This window comes from Silene latifolia, chromosome 8 (genome assembly GCF_048544455.1).
Source record: "Silene latifolia isolate original U9 population chromosome 8, ASM4854445v1, whole genome shotgun sequence".
In the NCBI taxonomy this organism is placed as follows: Eukaryota; Viridiplantae; Streptophyta; class Magnoliopsida; order Caryophyllales; family Caryophyllaceae; genus Silene; species Silene latifolia.
The window spans coordinates 62,655,974-62,679,327 of NC_133533.1; the positions used below are offsets into that span (position 1 = coordinate 62,655,974).

Consider the following 23,354-nt stretch of genomic DNA (forward strand, 5'->3'; position numbering starts at 1 on the left):
AACGGTTGGCTTGCTAGATAAGTTTGACGTTATTGTCACACAGATGGCGGTGATCAACTGGTCCCTAAAAGTCACACCTATAGGATACGTTTGAGAGATGTGACAGTATGAAAATACAGTCATGTTGATGCCTATTTTGACTAAGCAGTTAGTCGGAGTTATTGACTAATAATTAGTCAAACGCGATGTTGAGATAATTATTTAATACGGATTAAATAATAATGGCTAAGACGAATTAAGCGGATAATTCGTAAATTGAATATAAACGATTATATTTAATTGATGTATATTGAATTAATTATACAATATTGTCTTTGTCGGACAAGTATTAATATATAGACTGAGTCATATTACTAGTTGATATTTTAATAACCGATAACCGATGACGATTTATAATAAAAACCCGTCATATACATTTTAGCATTTTGAGTCGGACCACGAGTTAAAAATAAGGAGAAAGTGGAAGCCCACTCCCTCCCTTGTGAAACCCACGGGCGAACCACATGAACAAAAGGAGAGGGTTTTTGGAGGCATTTTCTCTGAAACCTAGTTCTCACATCGAAAACCTCACAAAAACTCTCTCAATATTGCAAGGCAATTAGAGAGTACTTGTAACACCCTCATTTTTAGCGTTAAATAAACACGTAAATTGGTTCAACCAGATAAAACCTGTAATTTAAAAAATTTTCTAAACCATTCACAAACATTTCCAAATGAAGAGTGCCAAAACCTGCAAATACTAACAAACTAATTTACATAACATTGCTAAAGTCGCGAGAATAAAGTGATACAAACCAAAGTAAAAGAGGGAGACATATGTCCCTCCAAAATATAAACACAACCATATGTTTAAAGGTTTACTACAAAATATAACCAAACTAGGTCCAAGGTTCTTTTGCTCACTAGCTCGTCCGTGTACCCCATCTAATCATCATCAACCTGTCAATCGCATTTTATACAAACACGAAAGCCACAATTCAGTGGGGAGTAACTTCGAGTCCTCCCAGCCACGAAATGTCATATTAATGTAACATGTAAACAACATCATAAATAATTAATTATCGAGTATTCTAACATATGAACACTAAACTGACCAAATTAAACTATCATGTGAAACATATAACAAACAGTAATCCAAACTTTATCAATTGTAACCGGCTTGCATCTCACCTATTACAATTCATAAAATCACCATACAAGAAAGGACAATATATCAAAGACAGACATAAGTTCTTAGCACGGTCAATAGTCACTCTGTAACTCGAGTCTATACCACGAGGTAAGGAAGGTAATCGAACCGGTATCTTGGCTCAGAGGTTCTATCAAAACATGGCCAAGACACAACACAACCCTAGTCCTAAATCTGCGCAGACCTAGACATGCGGATACACACCACCGCACCCAAGAACCACAATTTTATAAAACCATGTGAGTACCCTAAGGAGTCCACCAAAGGGTTGGCTAGTACTTAAGCTGACCACTTACTCTCAAAATAAGTAACGAGGTCATGCCCCAACTTGGATATAAACCCACCAAGTCAGGAACACAAAGGCTATTAAGCAGTGAACATATACTCGTCAAAGACTATAAAGGCCTATCTATGACAAACACAACAACCTGCAAGAAGTATTCCATACCAATTCCATTTCAAGCAATATTAACAACATTAAAGGTTTCAGGGAATCTAGGGCCGTTTCTACAATATAAGAAACCATTCAATTCAACCAACAACATATGTGAAATAAAAACATAATAAATGGCCTAAAACAAGATTAAGGCCGATTATCCAATTCACACTATAATTTCATCCAACCGAATTTTTACCCGCAACCCCAGCCCTGCGACAGGTACGGGCACTACTACAAATACCTTGTATATGTGACGCTTGACTATTGATGCTTTAATAGAGCGTCGACCACATAATCATGTATACTCCGTGTTTATTTCAGCGGAATTATTAAAAATTGAAAATTTCACCAAAATTCCAACGCGCTTAGGAGATTCCGCCAAAACACATTCCTTGTTCATCTTCATCTCCCATTTTCTACAAACCATAGAACAAAACCCTAAATAATAACTGAAAAAATCTCTCAACAATAATCCAAAATCTCTCAACAATAATCGATTACTAGCAATAACTGAATCAATTTTTGCCGTTATGATTGCTAGTAATCGTTCTCGCGTGACCAGCTGCATCTGTCGATGTGAGATTCAATATACCGCTTCCTTCAATAACCACTCAAGGTTATCTTCATTATCCTCCTTTTCAATTTTGAAATTGTTTGATCAATTGATTAGAATCTTGCGAATTCTTTTGTTGTTAATGGTAACATATAGTTGATTACAATAAATTTTTAGATTTAAATTGAAGTAAAATCGACATTTTTTCGATTTAGATTGGTATGAGGAATTATTCGCATCGGTCATGAACAATAGCATGAAAGGATATGAATCTGAGGTCAGTCATATTAAACTAGAGAACTTTTTCATGTAATGCTTCTTTCCTGTATGAAATTTTTTGTATGAGGCTCCATCATAACTTCTGTAACCTGGTAAGATTGCCAGATACAAGCGTGACCTCTTCAGTCAGTTGAAGGGTCAAGCCAATAAAATTTTGGAAATCAGGATTAGAACTGGTCCTAATCTCAAATAATATGCCAGTGATGATGGTGTTCATGTTATTAGTGTCGACCCAAACAGAAAGATGGAGAAGTACGCTAGGAAAGCAGCGGAAGAAGCAGGTCTTGCAAAAGCAAATTTCAATTCATTTTTCTACAATTTGTAATAGAAAACGGGTCTTCTATTACATATCATAGGTACGGTTCTACTTCTCATTCATTTTCTAAATCGTTTTTGTTTTGATTGTATGTATTCTTCTACAGTTTGTTAGTGTATTAATCCATGATTTGTGAATGTGTGGAGTCTCTCTAATCAATCAATTGTTTTATTTTGCAATTCGATTTATTAAGCTGTTCTTTAAATAGGAATTGTCTTGTATAATTGACTTTTTATAACTGATGATATTAGATCGTACCTTTATCAATAGTAGTGTTTCGACTATTATTTTCAATTGGGTGATTTGTTTCGTTTATGTTTTTCTAATTTTTGCATTCGTAATGGTTTTGATTGCACACAAACAATTAATCAGGTGAGGGTGGCGTTAATGGATATTTGAAGCTTTTGATGAGGTTTGTCTAATACTTTTTGTCTTAAAATGGATGATCTTGTTAATGAAAACAAATTTACCTTATATTTTGGTGCACAGCTACTGCTTATGAAACATGGAGGACGAGTGATCTACGGAGGAAATCTTGGACTTCACTCACACACCATGATAAAATACTCTCAGGTGATATTTCTTTCAATTTTTAGGCCCTTTTCCATTATATAGTTTAGTGTTCAGTGGGTTTATGACCTGAAAGTGGCGTGGTATCAATTGCTATCAAACGCTACTTCTGACCATGGCTCAACTAAATTGTTCCTTTTATCTAAAGGCTGCTCAATACTTTCATTGATGCAATTTTCGGGCTAAATTTGAAATGGCCTCTTTATTGATTCAAGTCCGCCGACACCAAATCATTTTGAGAACAGGGTTCTGTTGTTTTAAAATGGTCTCTTTGTTTTCGTCATATGGAAATAACATAGGGTAAGGCTCCTACAATGTGAGCAATATCTTTGAAAATTTGGTCCGACTTTGTGATTCTCGGGGAATAAATGGAGTTCCTCCAATACCTGATGGCTATAATCCCGCCACTTGGATGCGCTTGAGGTTACCACCCCTGCCATTTAAGCGAATTGGTGATGACTTCGCAAACATCTATAGAAACTTCAACCAGATCAGGTAATTTCTATTGAGTTTGCCTCAGAGAGGTTATTGTAGTTTTTACTCAATGGTATGTTTGCTTATAAGTTATAACCAATATGTTTCATGTTAATCGTTCATGAACCTAAAGAGATGTAGAAGCTTCAATAGAGGAATTGAGTATACCACCACCTGGAACATAACCTCTACAATTTGATACCAAATTCTCTCGGGATATTGTATCGCAGTTTCAGCTTTGCCTTAAGAAACAAGATCTTGTGTCTTGCGAAGTCCACAATACAATCTTTGTGAGATTCTTTTTAGCTACCATCTGTCCATTACTTGTTTGCTTCATGTTTTGGAACATCGACTTTAAAAGGTACCTTCCTCACTCAAATATTACATGTGCATATAAATTGCATTTTCGACCATACTTTTGTGCTTTCATTGAGATTTTATAGATAAGAGTGTATTTGCATTAACTTGTTAAATTTGTTCCTTTCCGAAGGGACACAATCATTAGCATAGTTACGATAATGGGAGCTCTTCATTCTGCTTGCTTGTTCTTGGGTGTCAGCAATGCTTCTTCGGTTCAACCTGTAGTTTCTATTGAGAGAACAGTTTTTTTTACAGAGAAAAGGCAGCTAGAATATATTCTCTATTTGCCTATGCTGCAGCTCAGGTATACATCTACTCTAATAATCAAATTCTGTGACTTTGCGTATTTTGTAAGTATGATGACTAGTTCAAACATCATTTTTACGTAATTTGAAAGCCTTCTGTTTGGTGGATAAGTGCGAATGTCGAACTTCGATTAAGACATATTCATTATGTTGTTTTAACAGAGCTCTTATTGAAATTCCATACATAGTCGTCCAAAGTTCAAACATTTCTGTATGGCATCATCACATATTTCATGATCGATTTTGCGAGGACTATGTATGGAATTTCAATAAGAGTACGTGGGTATGGACTACATAATATAAGTTACAACAAGTTATATTATGTTGGGATATTCTACATGGTTGGATGACTAAGCTACTTGTTATTTTTGGCTTGTTGGTTGATTTTTTAGAAAGATTACTTGTTTTGTTCTACTAAAGAAAAAATGTACTGAGTATTTGTAAAATAAGGTAATCTTCTTCAATCAAACGCTTTATTCATGGGGTTTCATGTGTTCGATCTTTATTTTACTGAATTTCTAGGTGTTTATGGTATAAATTTGATATAATTTCCATAGTAGGTTTTATTCACTATTTTATACAGTTAGTTGATTTATAAAGTACCAAGTCTTGTTTAATTTGGAAGCGTTTTCATGTTTTTATGTTGTTAAACCTTCCTCTATATGTCCTTTGGTTTTGATTTTCTCTAAGCGGTGGCTTGTCAAATTATCTATTCTATAAGATCCTATAGAATGTTTTGAGCTTTTTTGACATGAATGTTGATCTGATATGCTAGTTAAATTAATAAGTATGACTTAGTTGAGCCTCCCTGTCCTAATGTGAATTTTTCTGTGACATGTTTATCGTTGCTAATTTTGTACTTGAACTCTATATAATAGCTAGATTGGACATTTCTTAGACATATCCATCGTTCAAGGAGATAGTTTATATGGTTTGTGAAGTGTATATGTACTAATCAAATATATTCATATAAATTATATTTTCGTTGCCCGTTATAGGTTTCAGATTCATCAGATGGTGATGATGCGCCTTCAAATGTTGATTGAAGATGCGCCTTCATATGTTGATTGAAGTCTCTGTGACATTGTGCCTACATGATTGAAGCCCCTACCACATTCAAACCTCTTTGGAAGTGTCCTTGTCTAGCTAGTTACGTAGCATTTTTTACAATTTTTTGGACTTTTACTATCTTCCGGATCCCTTTTGGTATTTTTGATTTTGTCGTACTAAAAATTACGTACTAGTTTATATTAGTTAAATTGTCAATGCTAGCTAGCTATAGTATTTGTGATGGAGAAGGTATATGTATCAAACGTATAATTATTTATAAAAGTATGTGGGTACGTTATTAATTATATACGGAGTACATTGCATTATGTTTTATTTTTTATGATTTAGTAATGATAGCTAGTAGTACTATATTATTTATAGGTGTATTTAATCTCTACATACGATTTTATCAGAAATCAAAAAGTCGAAATTAGACCGTGACAAGAAGAAGTGTCAATATATGAATAGTTGACGCCTAATTCCGTCTCATCGACTGACACATAAAACCATCAATAGTCGCGGAAGACGCTTAAAAGCGTCACATTTATTGACAATTAAAAGCGTCAATAGCCACCAAAGACGCTTAAAAGCGTTAATTTTGTTGACAATTAAAAGCGTCAATAGTCCATGAAGACGTTTAAAAGCGTCACATTTATTGACAATTAAAAGCGTCAATAGCCACCAAAGACGCTTAAAAGCGTCAATTTTGTTGACAATTAAAAGCGTCAATAGGCCATGAAGACGCTAAAAAATGTCATAATTATTGACTAAAAAAAGCGTCAAAAATTAGTGACGGCCCAAAATTTGACGCTTTTATAAAGCGTCGATAAAAAAAAAATTGACGATTTAAAGCGTCGAAAAACGCCTGAAAAAGCGTCACCAATGCAAGGTATGTGTAGTAGTGGGGTTCAATCGCGGCTGACCAATCACACAATTGACTGACATCGATTCAATCAAAGGGACTAAGGACTCAGTTTTCGGCATAATCATCCAAACATTGCAATTACCGCTATAAAATTCATTTCAAGCCTATTCAATACAATTTCATATCATAACCTATCCTAACATGTGCAAACTACCAATATAAACATACTTTTTACCTTCAACATTATATTTACTACTAACATTATTCATTTCAAAAGATTACCCATATGTTACTTATACTAAATTTAACATTAATAAACCCGAAACGACGAACAACGCATGAAAAATCGCGAAAACAAGCAACGGGCCGACCGGGCCAACCTTGGCCGTGGGCTGCACGAACTGCCCGGGCTTGCCAGGCCAACCGGGCCGCCACCCCAATTCCTCCGTTTCTCCGTTTTTGTTCATTTTAACATCGTTTTAAGCATCAATTAATCATTCCCATTTCATTTCCATACTAATATGTGAACTTAAACTTACAAAAGACATGAATTTAACCCATATTTGCATGTGAAGTAAACCACTCAAATAACATTCACAAGATCATACAAGAAAACAAAGAATGTGATATTTATTCGTCGAGTAACTCGAAATATGTTACCTTACGCTAGCAAAGAGACAAGTAATAACTTGAGAAAGCTTCTAAAACCCAAAATTACTCTTCAACTTCAACCACATATGAGTCACCTAAAATAATTATGTGAAAGGACGATATTAACGAATTATCGTTATATAAAATATGAGACGTAAATTAATTTAATTTTTTAATTTTTTTTTTTAAATAAACCAAACTAGCGTCAAAACAATTTATAGATACGGCCCAAACTCGCGACTTAGCCAGACCACTGCCTAGGCCACGGCCAGGCCACTGCCTAGGCCACGGCCAGGCCACAGCCAGGCCACAGCTAGGCCACTGCCAGCTGCTGCTAGGCTACAACAGGCCACGGCCAGGCCACAGCAGGCCACGGCCAGGCTACAGCAGGCCACGGCCAGGCCGCTGCTATGCCAACATCCCAACGACAACAACCCATATAAGTGAATGTACATGTATTTGTATAAGAATGAGACGGACATTCAAATAATTTCAATGACCGAATTTGCGCCATGGGCAAACTAATACTACGACTCAAGACCCAAAACACGGCCCAACCAACCATCATACGGGGTTAACACAACCACAAACACGTACCTAAACTAACTCCCCATACCCGCTCAACACAACCCGAACAACCAGATATCATGATTATACGCTCAAAGCTGACGCCAACATTATAATAGTCACTCTCGTCCCAATAATTAATTCAATCTCAACTCTCTACTCCATCTCTCTCATTACTCCGTCCTACTCATTACTCCGTCTCATAATATAATACTCTATAGTAACCAGATTTCCATCTCAATTTCAATATCGATATTGTCAAAGGTTCAAAGAACCGTGCTCATCACTTAAAGTACAAGGCTCTAAGCTACCCACCCACATGCCTCGGTCAAAGATAACGACAAACTAAAATACAATACGAGAACAATCCACAACTCAATACTTAAGAATCTCGTCCCAAGGTCTTAATGAATGCAATATCCCACGGTCCTTTCAAAACTCACACACGATTTATGTGCCTCTCCATTAGCATTAGCAGTAATAATAATTTGCTTAATCTCTTAACCACCCATTAATAATTCATAAAAACCATTAAGAATACCAACAATGATATCTCGCTGACCTTTAACATCTAAAATACTACCTACCTCTTCAATCCATGTTTAACTTAAGCTACCTCCCTTTATTTAGTAACTAAACAATCCAGCCGTGTATTGCCCTTTACAATCCAGTTTAATCTTTAAACCCAACTTACGACACCATTAACCATAAAATATGTCAAATTCAACTACTAATAATCAAACCTCATGGCTGCTCTCATCTTTATAAATATCAATTTGCTACTACACAAGTACACCGCTAAACCCATGTAAAACAGTCCGTTTCAAACGTCTTTCTAAGACGGAAATTTAACACAATTACTTCGTGAAAACAACCAGCTAGTCCGAGCATAAATATAGTATTGACGCAATAAAATTGAGCATACAAAATGAGGAAAAGTAAAAAGAACCGAGTTGTCTTTTAAGACGACCCTTTTGAAAACTCAGTCAAAACTCAAACTTTATTACCTTAAAAGAACGAGGAAGGGACGAGGAAGCTAATGGTACAAAAATAATGGAGTTTGGTTGAGAAATGAAGGCGGGATCTGGGTTTTAAGGTAGACAAAAATGGTGTTTGAGGTATTGCTTGTTTGTTGTTGTTGAAGTCCAACACAAAAGAGAAAAGGAGATGAAGGGGGTGGGGGCGTAGGGAACAACAACAATAATTAATAACAATAATAATAATAATAATAATAATATATAATAATATATAAAAGAGATATTTAGAGGTAGGGTATAAGACGGTAGGTGAGCGAGTTGTCACTTTTCTGGTTGGTCCGGATTAAAGTAGGTACAAGGTGAAATGTGACGGTCTATAGCTAGACGGAAAAAAAAAATGTCTCGAGTTTATTTTAACTTGGGACGGAAACTAATATTATTACTGTCACTATTATTATCCGACCAAAATACGTATACATATATTATTGTATAAATCATGCCTTAAAGATATAATTAAATCGTACGTATTTTTATATAAACGAGCTTTTATGTAATACGTTTATAAAAATCGTGTTTGACATAAAATTAATTAAATAGAATAATTCAAAAATATATAATAAAGTGGTTAAACGGTTTAATAAATTTTAAATGTCAAAATGGGAAATTCGCGGGTGTTACAATCACCCCATCTTTTAAAAAGTTTCGTCCTCGAAACTTGAAAGTAGAAGTGAAAGGTTATATAAAACAAAACTGGATCTTTGGAATCGGTAACCAAAACATTTAAAAGGTTACTTATCGTAAGAATCAAAATTCTTTCAAGAACTTCAACTAAAATTTTCCGACAGAACCAGACTCTCCTCAGAGGAATGGAAGTGTTCTCGTTACGTATTCAAGAACATCACATGCCAAATCAAAGATAAGGTCAAAAGGCAAATCATTTGTATAAATCAAAAATCAAAATACCTTCAAAAACATTAATGAAGAGTTTTCAAAAATATAAGTCTCATTCATGGAACGAATTTGCTCTTGTCGTGCACACAAGAACGCTAACTTTCCAAGTCAGAAACAAATTAAAAACAAAAACTATTCGCCGACAAGCGTAGAACAAGTTATCAAACGTCTCCAATAACTAGTTCTAACATCCGATCAACGTTAAAATCAAAATAAGAGAAAGGTAATCTACTCAAATTTTCTTTTGCGAAAAGCCAAAATAGAAATAAAGGTTTCACTTTTAAACCCAAATGGGGGTCAAATCCCTGACAATGTAACATTAAACTTTGACAAAGAAATCATAAATAGATCAAGGTTAACAGAAATTGGATAAAATTTAAAGAAATCTCAGGTTTAGGGATTAAAATCATGATAAAGAAGTCTATACTAAAGGAACAAATATGGAATTAGATCAAATTTTCATTTTCAAAACTGGTAGCTTGAAATTTTAGAAGTTGTACAAAAAGGAAAGTAACTTAGGTAGCATAGAAACAAAGTATGTTAAGAGAGCTCAAACTTAAGCAACAAGAGAGCTATAATGAATTTCATAGGGTAGAAATTGAAGTCAAAATTACAAGGATGTCAAAGATAGAGTTTCACAAGATACGAGTGTCAAACTTAAAGGAGGAGCAAGATGAAGCGAGGAAATGAGGTATGAACGGTAAAGCTTATGATCAAGGAGCAAGGGAAATTAGACAACAAGGAAGCACCAGATACTCAAATCTCAAACAACAATGTCATCACTCCACTAAGGAAACAAAGGGTAATAACTAAGTCAGGAAATGATAGGAAATTTAAAAAGGGATATATGAACATGTCAAGATGTGAGCCTAAAAGAGTCGAATCATAAAGATAACTAGTTAACAACCAGTAAGAGATATTAGAATTAGGGAGGTATTCAAGACAAGGAAATAACGAGTAAACTTTTATACTTAAGAATCAAATCCAACCAAAGTATGAACGAAAGGGGGAAAAACGATTAATGGTACGAATGAAGATTTTAAGACTTAATCCATACGCTTCCTAAAACTTAAGGTTCTCTCTAACAAGGTCACGCCTATTAGGGTATTGTACCTTCCTAACCAAAACGACCAAATCCCAAAACAAGGGTCAAGGTAAAATAAACGCTCGCTTAAGGGGTGATAAATAGGTTAGATACTTCTTCCATCTATCTTATCACATATTAGGATTTCCCTAAAGCAAATCTACCACTCAAGTATAAAAGCATCTGTTTATCTCAAGCACTCGACACAACCTCAATGTTTTAAAAACAAACGAATAAATTGACAAAAACTTCTCAACAAAGTTCTCAAGGAACAACTAACATCAAATCACATCACCAATCTATACGGGACTGTTAACATCTAAAAATGGGTTTTCTTCCAAATTCATATTCTAAACTTATCTCATGTTTACTCCTAAGGTGACGACGTCAACCTACTAAGCTTTCAAATCCCAAACATAAACAACAAAGCCAAGTCCTATAACTTTAATCACATAGGCAACTCATTCCTAACACAAATAATCCACCAATCAATTATACTCACTTTGTCATGGAACTAGGTATAAGAATTATTAAGTATGTCTCATCACCTTACCTAAGTCTTTCCTACATCAAATCCTCTCAAAACCAGGAAAGGGTCAAACACAAACAATCTCCTCAAGAGTCAAGTTTTCCGACCAAGATCAACATTCCTCAAAAGAAAGAGTACTATCAAATGGCGTTAAGGAAGGATAAGCAAGGAACAAAGAACAAGTTAGGAGTACAAGAGTAGCTTTTAAAGTAAAACAGAAGGGAGTTTAGAAGGAGGATAAGCACCAAGAGATTAAGAATAAGGCGAGATACAAAAAGAACGAGAAACATCTTCAAGGAAGTAGAAGCATTCTTCAAAGGTTGAACAAATCTTCAATCCTCAGCAATAGGCACCAAATCTTGATCTTCGTATAGATAAGCTCACGGTCAATGATCCAAGAACGCAACAATTATTAAATGACAATCAACAAACAGGTTAGTACCTAACAAAGAGCAAACACAAAGAGACTACAACATAAGATCCTAAATCTACCCATCCTACCCATCTCTCAAGTTTTTTATTTTAAGGTCAAGTTATTTATATTGGGGTGCACAAACGTGCGTCGGGAGCAAATATGCTCTGATACCAACTGTGACACCCTAATTTTTAGCGTTAAATAAACACGTAAATTCTACAGAAAAACTGACAGGATATGTTTGTAATTGGTTCAACCAGATAAAACCTGTCATTTTAAAAAAATTTCTAAACCATTCACAAACATTTCCAAATGAAGAGTGCCAAAACCTGCAAATACTAACAAACTAATTTACATAACATTGCTAAAGTCGCGAGAATAAAGTGATACAAACCAAAGTAAAAGAGGGAGACATATGTCCCTCCAAAATATAAACACAACCATATGTTTAAAGGTTTACTACAAAATATAACCAAACTAGGTCCAAGGTTCTTTTGCTCACTAGCTCGTCCGTGTACCCCATCTAATCATCATCAACCTGTCAATCGCATTTTATACAAACACGAAAGCCACAATTCAGTGGGGAGTAACTTCGAGTCCTCCCAGCCACGAAATGTCATATTAATGTAACATGTAAACAACATCATAAATAATTAATTATCGAGTATTCTAACATATGAACACTAAACTGACCAAATTAAACTATCATGTGAAACATATAACAAACAGTAATCCAAACTTTATCAATTGTAACCGGCTTGCATCTCACGTATTACAATTCATAAAATCACCATACAAGAAAGGACAATATATCAAAGACAGGCATAAGTTCTTAGCACGGTCAATAGTCACTCTGTAACTCGAGTCTATACCCAAGGTAGGGAAGGTAATCGAACCGGTATCTTGGCTCAGAGGTTCTATCAAAACATGGCCAAGACACAACACAACCCTAGTCCTAAATCTGCGCAGACCTAGACATGCGGATACACACCACCGCACCCAAGACCCACAATTTTATAAAACCATGTGAGTACCCTAAGGAGTCCACCAAAGGGTTGGCTAGTACTTAAGCTGACCACTTACTCTCAAAATAAGTAACGAGGTCATGCCCCAACTTGGATATAAACCCACCAAGTCAGGAACACAAAGGCTATTAAGCAGTGTGAACATATACTCGTCAAAGATTATAAAGGCCTATCTATGACAAACACAACAACCTGCAAGAAGTATTCCATACCAATTCCATTTCAAGCAATATTAACAACATTAAAGGTTTCACGGAATCTAGGGCCGTTTCTACAATATAAGAAACCATTCAATTCAACCAACAACACATGTGAAATAAAAACATAATAAATGGTCTAAAACAAGATTAAGGCCGATTATCCAATTCACACTATAATTTCATCCAACCGAATTTTTATGCAACCGACTGACCTGCGGCAGTGCGGGTTCAATGGTGACCAATCACACAATTGATCGACATCGATTGATCAAAGGGACTAAGGACTCAGTTTTCGGCATAATCATCCAAACATTGCAATTATCGCTATAAAATTCATTTCAAGCCTATTCATTACAATTTCATATCATAACCTATCCTAACATGTGCAAACTACCAATATAAGCATAATTTTTACCTTCAACATTATATTTACTACTAACATTATTCATTTCAAAAGATTACCCATATGTTACTTATACTAAATTTAACATTAATAAACCCGAAACGACGAACAACGCATGAAAAATCGCGAAAACAAGCAACGGGCCGACCGGGCCAACCCGTCGCTGTGGGTGCTGCACGGAACTCGCCGGCCAATCGGGCCGCCACCCCAATTCCTCGTTTCTTCGTTTTTGTTCATTTTAACATCGTTTTAAGCATCAATTAATCATTCCCATTTCATTTCCATACTAATATGTGAACTTAAATTTACAAAAGACATGAATTTAACCCATATTTGCATGTGAAATAAACCACTCAAATAACATTCACAAGATCATACAAGAAAACAAAGAATGTGACATTTATTCGTCGAGTAACTCGAAATATGTTACCTTACGCTAGCAAAGAGACAAATAATAACTTGAGAAAGCTTCTAAAACCCAAAATTACTCTTCATCTTCAACCACATATGAGTCACCTAAAATAATTATGTGAAAGGACGATATTAACGAATTATCGTTATATAAAATATGAGACGTAAATTAATTTAATATTTTAATTTTTTTTTAAATAAACCAAACTAGCGTCAAAACAATTTATAGATACGGCCCAAACTCGTGACATAGCCAGGCCACTGCCTAGGCCACGGCCAAAGCCACGCCTAGGCCACGGTCAAAGCCCACAGCAGCCTAGGCCACGGCTAGGCCACGCCGTTCTTTGCTAGGCTACAAAAAGCCACGACCGAGGACACAAAGAAAGGCCACGGCCCGGCCATTGCTAGGCCAACATCCCAACGACAACAACCCATATAAGTGAATGTAAATGTATTTGTATAAGAATGAGACGGACATTCAAATAATTTCAATGACCGAATTTGCGCCATGGGCAAACTAATACTACGACTCAAGACCCAAAACACGGCCCAACCAACCATCATACGGGGTTAACACAACCACAAACACGTACCTAAACTAACTCCCCATACCCGCTCAACACAACCTGAACAACAGGATATCATGATTATACGCTCAAAGCTGACGCCAACATTATAATAGTCACTCTCGTCCCAATAATTAATTCAATCTCAACTCTCTACTCCATCTCTCTCATTACTCCGTCTCATAATATAATACTCTATAGTAACCAGATTTCCATCTCAATTTCAATATCGATATTGTCAAAGGTTCAAAGAACCGTGCTCATCACTTAAAGTACAAGGCTCTAAGCTACCCACCCACATGCCTCGGTCAAAGATAACGACAAACTAAAATACAATACGAGAACAATCCATAACTCAATACTTAAGAATCTCGTCCCAAGGTCTTAATGAATGCAATATCCCACGGTCCTTTCAAAACTCACACACGATTTATGTGCCTCTCCATTAGCATTAGCAGTAATAATAATTTGCTTAATCTCTTAACCACCCATTAATAATTCATAAAAACCATTAAGAATACCAACAATGATATCTCGTTGACCTTTAACATCTAAAATACTACCTACCTCTTCAATCCATGTTTAACTTAAGCTACCTCCCTTTATTTAGTAAATAAACAATCCAAGTGTATTGCCCTTTACAATCCAGTTTAATCTTTAAACCCAACTTACGACACCATTAACCATAAAATATGTCAAATTCAACTACTAATAATCAAACCTCATGGCTGCTCTCATCTTTATAAATATCAATTTGCTACTACACAAGTACACCGCTAAACCCATGTAAAACAGTCCGTTTCAAACGTCATTCTAAGACGGAAATTTAACACAATTACTTCGTGAAAACAACCAGCTCGTCCGAGCATAAATATAGTATTGACGCAATAAAATTGAGCATACAAAATGAGGAAAAGTAAAAAGAACCGAGTTGTCTTTTAAGACGACCCTTTTGAAAACTCAGTCAAAACTCAAACTTTATTACCTTAAAAGAACGAGGAAGGGACGAGGAAGCTAATGGTACAAAAATAATGGAGTTTGGTTGAGAAATGAAGGCGGGATCTGGGTTTTAAGGTAGACAAAAATGGTGTTTGAGGTATTGCTTGTTTGTTGTTGCTGAAGTCCAAAGCAAAAGAGAAAAGGAGATGAAGGGGGTGGGGGCGTAGGGAACAACAACAATAATTAATAACAATAATAATATTAATAATAATAATATATAATAATATATAAAAGAGATATTTAGAGGTAGGGTATAAGACGGTAGGTGAGCGAGTTGTCACTTTTCTGGTTGGTCCGGATTAAAGTAGGTACAAGGTGAAATGTGACGGTCTATAGCTAGACGGAAAAAAAAAATGTCTCGAGTTTATTTTAACTTGGGACGGAAACTAATATTATTACTGTCACTATTATTATCCGACCAAAATACGTATACATATATTATTGTATAAATCATGCCTTAAAGATATAATTAAATCGTACGTATTTTTATATAAACGAGCTTTTATGTAATACGTTTATAAAAATCGTGTTTGACATAAAATTAATTAAATAGAATAATTCAAAAATATATAATAAAGTGGTTAAACGGTTTAATAAATTTTAAATGTCAAAATGGGAAATTCGCGGGTGTTACAGTACTTTCTAGCACAAGGGGCATAGTCTCAGACGGTCTTGGGTGCATCGATTAGGAGGAAATCTATATTGATTTCTGTTCTTAGGCCGTATTTACAAAGGACCCGAGGTTGATTCTTGTTCTTTATCGTTTCTCTCTTGTTTTTCGTTTATGACCATAAATCGCATGTTAAACTTACGTTATAGTCCTAAAATTTAAGGGAATTTTATGGATATTTCCCTACATTGCATGCAAAATCGGGTTAGTTTTTCCGAGTTAATTTAATTAACATATAAAACTTGTTATTTAGGATTTATGAAGATAAATCATGAAATAATTTTGCATGTTAATAGTTTCTGGTCCTAAGTGATTTTTAGGACATTTTGGTTTATTTATGGATTTTATTGTTCATTTTATATATTATTGGCATTAAAATGTGATTTTTATGAGAAAAATGTCATTTTTGGACGAAAAATAGCTAAACTTCGAATTTTTCAGTGGTTTGTGGATATGTTTTCACATATATTATCTACTGATGGCTTGTAAATTTTCATCTTAAAATAAGTTGTTTTGCTCGAAATATGAATTTTTAAAGTTAAAATCATATTTAAATGGGTAAATAAATTAATATGAGTTATATTTCGAATCTAGTCATAGAAATTTAGTATGTTGTCACATGAAATTTTATAAGATGTGTGTAAAATATTTGGCTATAATGAAGTCTTTATGCATGATTTATGAATTTTTGATGAAAAATCACATAAATAGTGACTATAATTGATAATAATGCTAAAACATACTTCATGACTAAAGGAAAAACGTCACATGTTGCATTTTATCATATATTTCAGATCTAAAAGTGAAAAGTTGATGAAAATAATTTTTCTCATATTTTTATGGTCATATTTGTTAAAACCGATAAACCGCAACATTGTTTTTTCTTGATAAATTTTCGAAATTTTTAACCTAATTTTTGAATATTATGAGTGTCATGGTATTTTTCCAGAATGTTCATGAGTTTAAATTTCAAATTTCGAATTTATTAGAAATTTTTATAATTTAATTTGAAGTTTATAGCATAATTTTGTATTTTTGGGTCCATTTATGAACAATATTAAGAAATCAAGTTTAATTATTGTCAAAATGTTAGTGGAGACTAATTTTTGAGTCTTAAGATGGTTAGGGTGATTAACTTGTACATAAATATGAATTTATGTAATTATTGTGATTTTAATAAGTTAAAATCACGCAAATCCATAAAAACCGATAAATATACGATATTGGCTCTTAAAGGCGATTTAGCATAAATTTAAGCATATTCATACATATTATAATGCTGAATTTTATTAATGATTGTCATATTTTAATTTTATGTAATTTTTTAATTATGTAATTTTACTTAGTATGGCCTTAGTTTTAATTGGTATTACCCGAAATGTATGGGAATATTGATTCGGTTGTAATTATTGTGATCTCGTATCACCGTTTTGTAATTTAATAGATTTATTTTATTTTAATTACAAATGTATAATAGGAAATTATGTAATTCTTTTTGTAATTTAATTATTCTGGAGTTCCTTGAAGACGGTGCCATTCGAGAAGGCGATCCATCAAAGAAAGTGTTGCCTTGAAATGCGTGCCAAGACCGAAGTTTAAGGGACCAAAGGAGTTGGTTTCCGAATTTGTAATAGTTTATTAGATTTACTATTTTAGGAAGGCCATACTAGGATTTTATTTTTATGCTTTGCATTTTATTTATATGTTGCTTGCATCGCTAAATCGCCATAACTAAACATGCATTTTAAATCGAGTTTATCGACCGTGTCAATTACAATTATCGTAGTTCACCGCTTTAGTTCACTTAAAACGTGAAAGATAATAAATTGACACGACCTCTCGCTAAAATAAACAATTGAGACTTAGCCTTACCAAAAAGTAGAAACCATGAAAACCTATTTCGTGTGGGAGTGCGCTCGGCCACACCGGGGTACAAACCTTGTTACGTAGGGGAAGTGGGTGATAAATGTCTATCCACTGAAGTCATGTTGATAAGGGATGAATCGGCTACACCGTGCCCAAGTTAATGTGGATTTGGATCATGGACACATTTATTTGAAATTTGGGTTGAACTCAACAAAAGTATTCTCGGCCATTATCGGATGTGTGTTTGGGCTAAAGATAAATGTTAATGTAATTTTATCGACCAAGAGTTCTAAAAGTAGAATCGATTAAAGAGTTAATCCACCGAGTTATATTGAAAAGGGATGAATTGGCTACACCGTGCCCAAGTTAATATGAATTTGGATCTTGGAATCATTTATAATAGTTGGGTAGAGGTCACTATATAAATGCTCATATCTTGTTAAATTATTTACAAGTATTATTATAACGATAAATGTTAGTTTTTTTTTCATCATTCCGTTGTCGCATCGTTCACATCGTTCTATTTTCTTTACCTCAATTTATACGATATCATTTCGATTATAGTACAAAATCTCCATTAAAACATCTAACTTGAGACAAATATGAATTTTTCTTCTAAAACCTCGTGTTATCCATTGGAAGGATCTCTTGTGAAGAGTAAAGATAAAAGTTATTCATGATCAAAAGGGTGTTTGATTCTTGACTAACATATCTACGTACAATGAATTGTTTCTCATATGCTTAATTGAGTTAAGTACTTTGAAACGTTAAATCTTTTTGGTAACTAGATTTGTAGGAAATCAAAATTGACCAAATTACCGCAACCACTTCAATGAAAGTTTTCAGACTAAACGAATGAATTGAAGAATAGTCTTCACGAAATTCAATTTTGCTTTTCTAAGCAAAGACTCATTGAAATGAGTGGGAGCATTCTCTTAACCGTTAAGAAAAGGACGAGATTCAAAGAAGTAAAATTAGAATGGAATTGATACATGGTAATGTTAAAAGTAAAGTTATTGAGAATAACGATACTAAACCTATCAATCCCGACCGATAAAGTTTCCATTGTCTTGATTGTTAGACGCTAGAAAGGAAACTACCCCAAATTATTGAAGAATCAGCAAGTTAGTTGTGGGACATCTAATGAGACCTTCTTCTTTAAGTGTTTATTTTATTGACATAAATTTTGCTAGTACTACTTCGTCAATATTAGAAACCGGTGGTGGTTTTCATCATTGTATTTGATACAAAGGATGATTAGAATATGATGACTAGCAACAAATGATGTTGAGAGATAGAGTCATTGTGTACTCAATCTAGTTTTGGGTTTAAAGTTGTTCTTAATTATGACTATTAAGTGCATAAACTCTGAATAAGAATATAATCTTGTTAAGATACAAAAGAGGTATCAATTTTGTGACCCTATACACCACGATTTGATGTATGGCTAGCCTATTATCAAGGTAAATATATTCTAAACCAAACTAGAATGATACATCATGTAAATGATGCAAGACTCAAATTGGTAACCCAAGATTAAACCCTAAATTCTGGAATGATGAACGCAAAGAGTTATCGAGTACTCTTGAAACCATTAGATTGTTAATCTTATGGTATATGCGTATCTTGTATTCAAAACAAGATGTCTCGTGCCTTTTGGTTGAAAAGGAGATCGAGGTTGTAAATCATTGATCCAAAATAGGTTGATCATTTTCTTTTACCAACGATTTAAGTTGACGCTAATGTGTTCACTTAATAAGGTAAATAGAGAAATATTTGAAGAAGTTCAAAGAGTTCAAAGAATCACGATTTAGTCGTGATGGGATTATCAAAGTGAAGACTTTGATATAAGCCAAAGGAAATGTGATATAGTATCACAAATTAATCTCTCTTAGCACGCATCATGGGATAATGTGTGGTTGGATAAAGAAATCAAACGCAATTCGATAAGGTTTGGACTTTAATTAAGTTACCTTGAGTTACTTGATCCTTTTGGGGATTTTATCATTTTGTCTAAATTATTTTTCCACTAAATCTAAAACGATTCATATGAGATATGAAATGGTAGGGTACCATGCTTGTAAGTTTTTCACAAGAAACAAATGCTCATTTTTCCCTTACAATAATCACGAGTACAACGGGTTTGTGGCTCGTGAAGCTGTCTTTCTAGAATACAAGTTTATTTCTAGAAGACAGAGTGAGAGAAAATTTTCAAGAGCCACAAAAGAATTGTGTCAAAAATTGTATGTCGAAAGAAACTGTATTTTCTTGGCTACATGACGTTGTTTCTTCGAAACCTAGGAGGTTAAAGTCATCACTTGTTGAAGATGATGAATTAATGTTACTTTTAGAAAGTAAAGAGCTTACAACTTACAAAGAAATTGTTTGATTCAAGTTGATTACTTCTGGAAAGTAATGAACATATGACTTACATGAGAGTGTTTAAGTCACAACTCAATACAAGGCTTAGAGCCATGAAAATCGAAATAAATTCCAAGTGCATTGTTAGATATCAAAGCTTGATTGGTGGCAAAGGGTTTTGCACTAGTTGAAATGCTTAAGTCTATTTGGATCATCTTAGGGATTGTGTTTCATTATGATGATATACATATAACGAGTGAATCTAAAACCCACTTCTTCAATTAGAAGGAATGTATTCAATACATGTCTTGAGTTTTGTAGATTCTTGCCATCCTAAGATAATGTGAAACTTAAGAGAGGGTCTTAAGTAGGACATCAATGAGTTAGAATCAATGTTTTGATCATGTTATAAAACTTTTCTCGATAGGTCGAGAAGTTCTGTTTATACATAAAGTTTAGTGGGAGTTACGGTAATTTTAATTAGTCTAATATGTGGATGCCATATTGATCATTGGGAATGATTTAAGACTTGAAGATATATATTAGTCTGATATGTGGATGACATATTGATCATTGGCAATGATTTAAGACTTGGAGATATATAATACATCTATAATATCCAGATTTATGGAGATAAATCCACATGATATTAGCGTCAAATAAGAAGTCTTATGTTGATAAGATTCATGATTAGTTCAATCAAGTTGAACATATTTAATTGATTCCATTTGCTTCCGCTGCCGGATCAATTAAATGAGTAATGATGTATAACACTTCATATACTTTGAGTATGATGAATTGTTTCAAATCGAATTTAAGTAATAGTTACCAAATAGCCATATTGATTATTCTTAAGTGCTTGAAGAAGCATTCAAGATGCAAAGTTAAGTGTTTTTGCAATTCACAAATTTGTGTAAGGGCTTACACTAATGACTGCTGAGATTGCATAAGGTTTCGGACAAAAACCGTATTCGAAACAACTAAAGATGGTTAAAGAACCATTGTGGCAATGCTATTTAAGAAATGTATTTGCTAGAATCGTTCTAGGCAATATAGAACAATGAGAGATGCTTACAACGGAAATTGAGTACACTTGCAATCATGAGACGTACGAGAGGGATGGGTCCCGCACACTGTTAAAACAGTGGGAGCTATTCATGACTAGAGAGCTTATGTCTAGATTGGATCTAGATACGTACTCAGAAAGTTTTGTAATGCAAATGTATACATTACAAAGGAAAACAAGTATGTAGTAAGGTTGAGTAAGGTACAAGAAGTTGATAAAACCTACTAACCAAAGCCTTCTCATAGGCTTAACATGATGAGTCATGTCATATGTCATTTCAAACGCATTGAGATGAACAACTACATATGAGATGAAAATGGATTATAAAAATATGAAGTAGTAATCAGGTATTGACTATTCATATGTGATAATCACATTTGTCGTTCGAGTTTTTAAAATCTAAAAACTCCTTTTATACTTTGTTACATCCAAACGGGTTGTAGAGACAATATTGAACCCCGTTAAAGTGAACCCGGATTAACATGGTATGAAGGGTAATATCCGTATAAAACCCATAATTTGAAGGATTATAACGCAAATTTAATACGTGATTTATAGTCATAAACGAAAATAACAATGAAACGATAAAGATCAAGGAATAACCTTTGGTCCTAGTGCAAATTGGCAATGAGAGATCAAAGTAGATCTCCTCCTAAATGATGCACCCAAGATCGTCTGAGAAATGCTCTTGTGCTAGAATGGATCCTCTAATTGCCTTGTAATATTGAGAGGATTATTTTGTGAGTTTTTATTTAGATGAGAGATCTAGGTTTTAGAGAGGAAAAATGTCTCTCAAAACCCTAGTTGTCATACAAATGATTATGCTTAGGTTACAAAAAGAGTGAGCCTCTCTTTTTGTTCATCCCATTCGGCCAAACCGAGTGAAGGAGAGGAGAAATGGGCTTTTCCATTTCCTCTTCATTTAAACTCGTAGTCCGACATGTAATTCGCTAAGTGTATATGACGCGGTTTCATTATAAACTGTCATCGGTTATCGGTAATTAAAGCATCAACTAATAATACGGATTAGTTGAAACATTAATACATGTCCGACAAAGACGATATTGTATAATTATATTCAATATACATTTAATTAAATATAAAACGCTTATATTCAATTTACGAATTAACTGCTTAATTCGCCTTAGCCATTTTTATTTAATCCGTATTAAATAAAATATCTCAACATCACATTTTCGACTAATTACTAGTCAAATAACTCAGACTAACTGGTTAGTCAAATTTGGCATCTACATGACTGTATTTTCATACCGTCACATCTCTCAAATGTATCCTATAGGTGTGACTTTTAGGGACCAGTTGATCACCGCCATCTGTATGACAATAACGTCAAACTTATCTAGCAAGCCAACCGTTATTGATAAACGTGGACCAACTTATTATGATACAAAAGTATACCCTTTGATCCTTTTAGAGATTTATAAGTCCTTGCACTAACTGTAAAGGACACCAGCCCCAACAAGCTCCCACTTGTCCGTACAAGTGTATGTGCAATGACGTTATCCGCACTAATCGGAGGACACGGCTCAACAAACTCCCACTTTCCGTACAAGTGTATGTGCGATAACCGATTCTCATATTCATTTAAAATTTCTCCCACTCAATGTAAAACAATTTGCGGATCCGGATCCGCAAAGGTCGTATTTTACAATCGATCCGTATCTAGAGTGGTTTCCCCGACTAGAGAGTAACTTAACCGATAAAACGAATTCGTATTCGAGCATGGCCATGCATTTCGATTCTGACTCCTCGAGTGGCCCCGAGAAATATCGAGTACCGATAAAGGCTGAATATTTCCTTCAACTCGAACTCCTTCCGATCTAAGCACGCATGAAATGACCGAAACAATCTACTTGGCCCCCTGTTACGGATGACCGTGAGAAAGAAACCAAAGTCACCCAAAATGCCTTAGTCTCAAGAGACAGTCGATAGTCAAAAGAATCGACTCTTAGGATCACCATGGAGGTCCTATCCACGACCGGGCACCGAATGTTGTAAAACATTTAGGACTCCACGTTGATGTCACAATTGTGTCCTACGAGATATCCGTATACATCGCCTCGTGATTGGTCGTCAACTTTGTTGACTTATGGCTCGTTGAACCCACCATCAACCAACGTCACAAAATAATTACCTTGAGTTATCAGCTCACGTGGGTAATTAAGGACCATAAAATATAATGTTTGTTCAGT

The 23,354-nt window shown here is 34.5% G+C and overlaps 3 long non-coding RNA genes across 3 annotated transcripts; 1 reads left to right on the forward strand and 2 right to left on the reverse strand.

The window, feature by feature from the left end:
• Positions 1-712: 712 nt before the first annotated feature.
• Positions 713-8,786, reverse strand: LOC141594383 (uncharacterized). Its single transcript, XR_012522164.1, has 3 exons — positions 8,626-8,786; positions 7,061-7,146; positions 713-939 (listed from the first exon to the last, which is right to left on the reverse strand). It is a non-coding gene; the product is annotated as an uncharacterized LOC141594383 (long non-coding RNA).
• LOC141594382 (uncharacterized) lies at positions 2,435-3,580 on the forward strand. The gene is made up of 3 exons (XR_012522163.1): positions 2,435-2,816; positions 3,149-3,188; positions 3,266-3,580. It is a non-coding gene; the product is annotated as an uncharacterized LOC141594382 (long non-coding RNA).
• Positions 8,787-11,876: 3,090 nt separating the features above from the next.
• On the reverse strand, positions 11,877-15,347 carry LOC141594384 (uncharacterized). Its single transcript, XR_012522165.1, has 3 exons — positions 15,165-15,347; positions 13,633-13,718; positions 11,877-12,112 (listed from the first exon to the last, which is right to left on the reverse strand). It is a non-coding gene; the product is annotated as an uncharacterized LOC141594384 (long non-coding RNA).
• Between the last annotated feature and the right edge of the window lie 8,007 nt (positions 15,348-23,354).